This window comes from Rattus rattus, chromosome 17 (assembly GCF_011064425.1).
Source record: "Rattus rattus isolate New Zealand chromosome 17, Rrattus_CSIRO_v1, whole genome shotgun sequence".
Taxonomy (NCBI): domain Eukaryota; kingdom Metazoa; phylum Chordata; class Mammalia; order Rodentia; family Muridae; genus Rattus; species Rattus rattus.
In genome coordinates this window covers 22,556,889-22,566,606 of record NC_046170.1, presented here as the reverse complement: position 1 = coordinate 22,566,606, position 9,718 = coordinate 22,556,889, and the positions used below count along the sequence as shown (strand labels likewise).

The 9,718-nt window shown below is 39.3% G+C and overlaps 1 pseudogene; it reads left to right on the top strand.

Moving 5' to 3' along the window:
• The window catches only part of LOC116886650, a 12,064-nt pseudogene extending 8,005 nt beyond the window's left edge, over nucleotides 1-4,059 (top strand).
• The last annotated feature ends 5,659 nt before the right edge of the window (nucleotides 4,060-9,718 follow it).

The following is a 9,718-nucleotide window of genomic DNA, read 5'->3' as shown; positions in this document are numbered from 1 at the left end:
ATCACCCTGTACAAAGCTTAAGTCCAAGTGGATCAAGGACCTCCACATCAAACCAGATACACTCAAACTAATAGAAGAAAAACTAGGGCAGCATCTCGAACACATGGGCACTGGAAAAAATTTCCTGAACAAAACACCAATGGCTTATGCTCTAAGATCAAGAATCGACAAATGGGATCTCATAAAACTGCAAAGCTTCGTAAGGCAAAGGACACTGTGGTTAGGACAAAACGGCAACCAACAGATTGGGAAAAGATCTTTACCAATCTTACAACAGATAGAGGGCTTATATCCAAAATATACAAAGAACTCAAGAAGTTAGACTGCAGGGAGACAAATAATGGGGTTCAGAGCTAAACAAAGAATTCACAGCTGAGGAATGCCGAATGGCTGAGAAACACCTAAAGAAATGTTCAACATCTTCAGTCACAAGGGAAATGCAAATCAAAACAACCCTGAGATTTCACCTCACACCAGTGAGAATGGCTAAGATCAAAAACTCAGGTGACAGCAAATACTGGCAAGGATGTGGAGAAAGAGGAACACTCATCCATTGTTGGTGGGATTGCAGTTTGGTACAACTATTCTGAAAATCAGTCTGGAGGTTCCTCAGAAAATTGGACATTGAGCTACCTGAGGACCCAGCTATACCTCTCTTGGGCATATACCCAAAAGATGCCCCAACATATAACAAAGACACATGCTCCACTATGTTCACAGCAGCCTTATTTACAATAGCCAAAAGCTGGAAGGGACCCAGATGCCCTTCAACAGAGTAATGGATACAGAAAATGTGGTACATGTACACAATGGCATATTACTCAGCTATCAAAACCAATGACTTTATGAAACTCATAGGCAAATGGATGGAACTGGAATATATCATCCTGTGTGAGGTAACCCAATCACAGAAAAACACACATGGTATGCACTCATTGATAAGTGGATATTACCCCAAATGCTTGAATTACCCTAGATTCACAGAACACATGACAGTCAAGAAGGATGACCAAAATGGGGATGCTTCACTCTTCTTTAAAAGGGGAACAAGAAAACCCTTGGGAGGGAATAGGGAGGCAAAGTTTAGAACAGAGGCAGAAGGAACACCCATTCAGAGCCTGCCCCACATGAGGCCCATACATATACAGCCACCAAACTAGGTAAGATGGATGAAGCAAAGAAGTGCAGGCTGACAGCAACCGGATGTAGATCTCCCGTGAGAGGCACAGCCAGAATACAGCAAATACATAGGCGAATGCCATCATTAATCCACTGAACTGAGAACGTGACCCCTGTTGAAGGAATCAGAGAAAGGACTGAAAGAGCTTGAAGAAGCTTGAGACCCCATATGAACAACAATGTTTACCGACCAGAGCTTCCAGGGACTAAGCCACTACTCAAAGATGATACATGGACCGACCCTGGGCTCCAACCTCATAGGTAGCAATAAATAGCCTAGTAAGAGCACCAGTGGAAAGGTAAGCCCTTGGTCCTGACAAGCCTGAACCCCAGTGAACGTGATTGTTGTTGGGAGGCGGTAATAAGGGAAGGATGGGGAGGGGGAGGGGTTAGGGGGATGTTTGCCCTGGAAATGGTGATAGGTTGTAACAATTGAAATGTAAATAAGAAAAACCCAAGTTAATAAAGATGAAAAGAAAGAAAAAATTCCTGAGTCTAAGCTCTTTTGTTCCCTCCCTATTAAGACCATAATTATTTGAAATCATTCCTTAAAATGTCAACACATCAATAATTCATAAAGTGATGAATACCATCTACCCCAACCTTAAGGGACTGGGAATACCAGACATCTTCTATAACTGCTTCCCAAAATACCAACTTCCAACCCTATTGCCTGGTCTGAAGTTTTCTGTGCATTTGTTTCCCTTTGGTTCAGGACTCTGCAGTAGTTTCTGATTCTTTTATTCATAGGGAGGGGCTGATTGTAGGAAAATCCTGTGACTTTTGTGCTCCGGAACTGGTGTTGTCTGAAAGTAAATTTACATCACTGTGGGTATTGGTGGCCATATATCCTTCTTCCTGCTTCTGCCTTCCCACTTGCCTGGAATCAAGCTGGTTGAGAAACCACTTCCACCTTCATAAATATGTAAGAAGAAACTCCCATTTGTCTCTATTCAGAGACCCTGGCATGCTGTTTTTGTCTGTTTGTCTCTTCATGACAGTAATAACTCTCTTAATAAATTCTCCAACGATCTGTCTCAGTGTTCCTCTTTTTTTTTAAAAAAGGATTTATTTATTTATTTATTTGTGCATGTAGTACGCACAGAGGCCAGAAGAGGGCACCAGATTCATTAGAACTGGAATTGCAGGTATTTGTGAGGCACAGTGTGCGTGGGTATGGGCAAGATCCACAAGTGCTCTTAAAGTGGTAAGAGTCATTTCTCTAGAGCCCCCATCTGTGACCTTCCGGTTTCTCCCCCAGTGAACTGATGTCTAGTTCTGAATTTCCCCCCTTGGGCTTCAGTGATCCACAAAGAGTAACCGACTAACTATTCTCATTAGGGTTTTCTGACTTTTGTCTGTTTATTTTTGTTTTTATTTTATCAGATATAATTTCTAGCTGTCCTGGAAGTCACTGTGTAGATCAGGTTGACCTCTGCCTCCTGCCTCTGAGATGCTGAGGTTAAAGGCCACCACAGCGGGCTGGCTTCTCCTGTCTTAACAGATATGCGATGGACTGAAAATGCTCTGCTCTCAGCTGATGTATATGGATCGTTCAGGTTCTTGTTTTGACTGAAGAGCTGAAGGTTGGCTTTAGACAACCCAACCAGTTAAGAAGGAAGGCTGTGGCTGTGTGACACCCAATGCTAGCAGTTGCTGCTCTGAAGTTTAGTGTCCAACTTTTCATCAATAGGACTTGTCATTAAGCCTGTCTGGATCAGGCATTTTCAGGTGCTTGCTTATTCAAAGAATTGAAAAAACAGCCAGCCACGGTGTGACACATCTTTAATCCCAGAGCTAGGGAGGCAGAAACAGGAGGATCTCGGTGAGTTTGAGGCCAGCCTGCTCTACATAGTTAGGTCCAGGCAAGTCAGGGCTGCACAGTGAGACCATGCTCTAAAAAGACAAAACAAACAATTGAAAAAAGGAATTTCCCCTACCCCCGGAATTCTCAGCTCTTGATTAGCTGCCATGAGCAGGCTGCTGTTCCCTGGACCTCCACTGTCCAGTCCCCTCTCTACCGACCCCACCCACTAATTCCCTTCCTCTTGTGTCCTCAGGGGCACAAACAACTGCTAGAAGACTTGCACCACTCCCTGTTCAGCCCAAGAATACCGACCAGAAGCCTGATCATCTTAGGCCCCCTCCTAATATCTGCTACAACGGTAACATCCAGGGACAACCAGATGGCTAAAGTCTCACAAAAAAACCCCACAACCAACAAAATCTAGGGCAACACGGCGCCTTCAGAGCAGAGCTACCACAGCAAGCCCTGGTTAGTCTCAAACAACTGAAGCACATGAAAATGACCTTAAATCCAATCTTTAATGAAGACAGAAGTCTTTAAAGAGGAAATGAAGAAATCCCTTTAAAAATACAGGAAGAGAAAATCAAACAGGTAAAGGCCTTTAAAGAGGAAACCTATAAATCCCTTAAAAATTACAGGGATTTTTCAATTGTGTTTGCAGCTTCTGTCGCGCTGATGCCAAGCACCGCCTCTCCTCCGGTGGTAAAGCACCCAGGAAACAACTGGCTACAAAAGCTGCTTGCAAGTGTGCGCCCTCTACTGGAGGGGTGGAGAAACCTCATCATTACAGGCCTGGTACTGTGGCACTCTGCGAAATCAGATGCTATTAGAAGTCCACCGAACTTCTGATTCGCAAGCTCCCCTTTCAGCGTCTGGTGAGAAAAATTGCTCAGGACTTCAAAACAGATCTGTGCTTCCAGAGTGCAGCTACTGGTGCTTTGCAGAAGGCAAGTGAGGCCTATTTGGTTGGCCTTTTTGAAGATACCAATCTGTGTGCTATCCATGCCAAACGTGTAACAATTATGCCAAAAGATATCCAGCTAGCAAGCCGCATAGGTGGAGATCATGCTTAAGAGTCCACTATGAGGGGAAACATTTCATTCTTAAAAATTATTTTTTCTCTTCTTCCTGTTATCAGTAGTTCTGAATGTTAGATATTTTTTCTATGGGGTCAAAGGTACCTAAGTATATGATTGCCAGTGACAACATAGGGGACAGAATCAGGAATTGGCAGTTTCTCCACGTTCATTTGTGTGTGAATTTTTAATATAAATGCAAGATGTAAAGCATTAATGCAAGCAAACTGTTTCAGTGAACACATTTTAACAGCTCAACTTTATAACAATTATAAATAAGCCTGTTAAAATTTTCTGGACAATGCCAGCATTTGGATTTTTAAAAAATAAGAAAATTTCTTACTGACAGCAACTAAATGGTATGTGTAGTATTTTATCATATAGTAGATTCCATCCATTCCCTATATTTTTCTAAAGGAGTTGTTCTACTTGCAAGTACATGTTTTTAATGTTGTCTATCTTCTGTGCCGTAAACTATAAAAAGAATATAGAGGAAAATAATAAATAAATAAATAAATAAATAAATAAATAAATAAAACCGTTCAAGACCTGAAAATGGAAATAGAAGCACTAAAGAAAGCACAAACTGGGGGACTCCTGGAGATAGAAAACCAAGAGAAGAGAACAGAAACAACGGACACAACTATCACCAACAGGATATAGGAAATGGAAGAGAAATCCTCAGGTGTATAAGATAAGATAGAAGAAATTGATACATCAGTCAAAGAAAATGTTAAATCTAAAAAATTCCTTACACAAAACATCCAGGAAATTTAGGATGTCATGAAAAGATCTAACCTAAGGATAAGAGGAATAGAAGAATAGATAAAAAGTCCCAACTCCAAGGATCAATCAAACAAAATCATAGAAGAAAAAAACAAAAAAAGAGATGCATGTAAATACACAAGAAGCTTACAGAACACTAATTAGACTGAAACAGAAAAGAAGACTTTTTTTTCTCCTACCACATAACAATCAGATCATTAAATCTAGAGAACAAAGAAAGAATATCAAAAACTCCAAGGAGAAAAGGCCAGGCAACAAAGGCAGACCCATCAGAATTATATCAACTTCTCAACAGAGACTCTAAAAACTAGAAAGGCCTGGAAAGATATCTTGCAACCTCTAAAAAAGCCTTAGATGCCAATCTAGACAACTTTATTCAGCAAAACTCTCACTTGGAGAAAAAAAATATTTCAAGACAAAACCAAATTTAAATGATATCTATCCATAAATCCATTTTTACAGAAAATACTAGAAGAAAAAACTGAAACCCAAGGAGGATAAGTAACTACACCCAAGAAACATAGGAAATACATAATTCCATACCAGCAAAAACAAAATAAGGACACACACATACACTCACACACACACACACACACACACACACACACACACACACACACACGTGTGTACACACACCAATATCACCAACATCAAAAACAACAAGAATTAACAATTACTAGTCATTAATATCTCTTGACATGAGATGAACTCAATTCCCCAATAAAAATAACACATAAACAGAATCCACCATTTGGTTTGGTGTGCATACAAGACACCTCAGTCATGAAGATAGTCATTACTTCACATTAAAGGAATAGAAAAATGTTTTCTAACAAACAGACCCAAGAACCAACCTGGAGAAGTCATTCTAATATTTAATAAGATAAATGTTCAGATTTACTTTTAACTTTTAATTAAGAGAGACATGGAAGGATACTTTATACTCATCAAAGAAAAAAGCCACAAAATGATATCTCAATTCTGAACATTTATGCTAAACATATGGGTACCCACATCTGTAAAAAGAAACATTGCTAAAGCTTAAATTGCACACCAAACCCCATACATTAAGGTGGGAGACTTGAACACCCAACTCTCACCAATCAATAGGACATCCAGACAAAAAAAAGTAAACAGTGAAATAATTAAATTAAGTGACATTATAAATCAAATGGACCTGACAGATATCTACAGAATATTTCACTCAAACACAAAAGAATATATCTTCTTTCAGCACCTCATGGAGCCTTCTCTAAAATTGACTATATAGTCAGTCACAAAACAAGTCACAACAGATACAAGAAAATTGAAATAACTTCTTGTTTTTATCAGACTACCATGGATTAAAGCTGGACTTCCCACAACAACAGAAACATCAGCAATGCTTCAAAGTCATGGAAAATGAACAACTCTCTCTACTAAATGACCACTGGGTCAGGAGAGAAGTAAAGAAAGAAGTTAAAGACTATCTAGAATTTAATGAACATGAAGGGTGCAACATACTCTAATTTATGGGACACAATGAAAAACAACACTAAGAGGAAACTTCATAACACTCAATACTTCCATAAAAAAATTAGAAACTTACCAGTGATTTAGAAGTACATTTGAAAGTTCTAGAAAAACAAAAAGCAAACACAGTCAAGAGAAGTAAAAGGCAGGAAATAATCAAAATCATGGCTGTAATCAATCAGTTAGAAACAAAGAGAACAATACAAAAAAAAAAATCAAGAAACCCATAGCTGGTTCTTTGAGAAAATTAGCAAGCTAGAAAAATCCTTGGCCTACCTAACTAAAAGATAGAGAGAGTATCCAAATAAATAAAATAAAAAATGAAAAGGGAGACATAACAACAAACAGGAGATTCAAAGAATCATTAGGTTTTACATAAAAAACCTGTACTCCACAAAATTGGAAAATCTTAATGAGTTAGACGATTTTCTAGACAGATACCAATTACCAAAGTTAAATCAAGATCAGGGAAAGTATAAGCTCTAAGAAAATAAAAGCAGGCATTAAAAGTCTCCCAACCAGGGCTGGAGAGATGACTCAATGTTTAAGAGCAAAGTCTCATGGGAAAGTACAGTGGCCTCTAGTTGTGTCCTTATAAACTCTTGCAACATGCAATACCTGGTCATTTCAGCTGAGAAATTCTAGGGTATGGCCCTAACTAAAGTCCATCTCTTGGTCAGTACTTAATATTTAATAAAGAGGTCCTGGTCCTGCTCAGTGGTTAAGAGCACTGACTGTTCTTCCAGATGTCTTGAGTTCAATTCCCAGCAACCAAATGCTGGATCACAACCATCTGTAATGGAATCTTATGCCCTTTTCTGGTGTGTCTAAAGACAGCTACAGTGTACTCACACATATAAAATAAATAAATTAAAAAAAAGTCTCCCAATCAAAAAAACTCAGGACCAGCTGGTTTTAGTGCAGAATTCTATCAGACTTTCAAAGAAGAGGTAATACCAATACTCCTTAAACAATTCCATAAAATAGAAACAGAGGAAACACTGTCAAACTCACTTAATGAGGCTGTAGTCACCCTGACACCTAAACCACACAAAGACTCTACAAAGAAAGATAATTTCAGACAGTTTCTCTTATGAACATAGATTCAAAAAACCTCAATAAAATACTCTCAGGAACACACACACACACACACACACACACACACACACACACGCACACACACAATCATCCACCATGATCAAGTAGGCTTCATCCTAGGGATGCAGAGAAAGCTAAATATATGAAAATCCATCAATTTAACCTACCATATAAAAACAAACTGAAAAAAATATGATCATCTCATTAGATTTTGAAAAGGTCTTTGAAAAAGTCCAGCACTTCTTTTAACATGAAGTTAAAAGTCTTAGAGAGATCAGAGATACAAGGCAAATGTCTAAACACAATAAAAACAATATACAGCAGGCCAATAAACCAAATCAAATTTAATGGGAAGAAGTTTAAATCAATTCCACTAAAATCAGGGACAAGAAAAGGCTGCCCACTCTCTCTGTATTTAGCCAATATAGCTCCTAAAGTTCTAACTACATCAATAAAACAACTAAAGGAGATCAAGAAAATATAAATTGGAAAGGAAGAAATCAAAGTATCACTATTCTTGAATGATGTGATAGTATACATAAATGATTAATGGGTCAAGAAAGAATTTAGGGAAGCAGCACTTTTAAAATAGAATGATTTAAAATGTCTTTGGGTAACTCTAACTAAGCAAGTGGAAATACATGCATGCCTAGAACTTCAGGTCTCTGAGGACAGAAATTAAGGAAGGTATCAGAAGATAGAAAGACCTCATGCTCACAGGATTAGGGTAGGATTAACATCGTGAAAATGGCCATCTTAAACAGATTCAAGGCAATTCCCATTGAAATTCCAATGCAATTCTTTACAGACCTTGAAAGAGCAATTCTCAACTTCATATGGAAAAAGAAAAAAAATCTAGGATGCCCAGAATAATCCTGAAAAATAAAAGAACTTCTAGAAGTATTGCCATCCCTAACCTCAAACTGTACTACAGAGCAATAGTAATAAAAAAAACTACATGGTATTGGTATAGGAACAGACATGGTGATCAATAGAATCAAACAAAACCCGGAAATAAATCCACACACCTACAGACACTGGATATTTGATTAAGAAGGCAAAAGCATACAATGGGAAAAGAGAAGACATCTTCAACAAATGGTGCTGGGTTTACTGGATGTCATCATGTAGAAGAATGAAAATAAATCCATATCTATCACGTGCACAAAATTCCAGTCCAAGTAGATCAAAGACCTCAACCTAAAATGGGATACACTAAATCTAATAAAACAGAAAGTAGGGAATACTCCTTAGTCAGGAGTATGTCCAGAAGAGGGAGGAGACATCAGTCCACCCACAAAATGGGTTGAAATTCAACCCAAAATTTTCTTTGCATCATGAAATGTGCAGGAATAAAGATGGAGCAGAGATGGAGGAACAACTAACCAATGACTGCGAACTTGAGACTGATCCCATGTGGGAGAGCCAACCCCTGACGCCATTAATGATACTGTGCTATGCTTGAGATAGGAGCCTAGCATAACTGTCTCCTGAGACAGCAGGGATGGAGGCAGATGCAGAGATCCACAAACGCCAGGCTGAGCCCAGGAAGTCTTGTGGAAGAGTGGGGATAGAAATGGACAAGACACAAGGGTCTAGGAAACGAGAAGACAGAGTCAATTAACCAGGACCATAGGAGCTCACAGAGCCTGGGCCAGCAACCAGGGAGCATGCAGGAGCTGGACCCAGATCCTTTATTCATCTGTAGCAAATGTGCAGCTTGGTCCTCATGTGGTTCCTCTAACAAGTGGAAAGGGGCTGTCTCAGTCTCTGTTCCTGCTATTGGATCCTTTCCTCCTTCCTGGACTGCCTGGTTGGGCCTCAGTGGGAGAGGAAGTGGCTAAATATGCTGGACTAGAAGCCCCAGGGCGGGGTGGTACCCATGGAGAGTGAAAGTGTGGAGGCATTGGGAGAAGGGATTTGTAAGGGTGGGAATGTGAAGAGAGAAGGGAGCGGAGCTGTGATGTAAAGTGAATAAAAAAATTAAAATAAAATAGAATTGGAAAAAACACAAATATCAAAACAATAAGAAGTCTTATTTAAAGAGACAGTACAGGACAGATTGACAGTGAGGAGAGAGTTGCTTGAGCAAAGGTGCACACGAGCCTCACCTGTTTGAGGCTTCCGTAAAGCCAAGCCAGGAGGATGGTTCTCTATCTTGATTGATAGACTTGTGTTACATTCGTCATATAAGCGTTTCCCAGGATACATCTGATTTTAACTGTATGCATGTCCAATGATGTTTATGGATAAGAGAGTA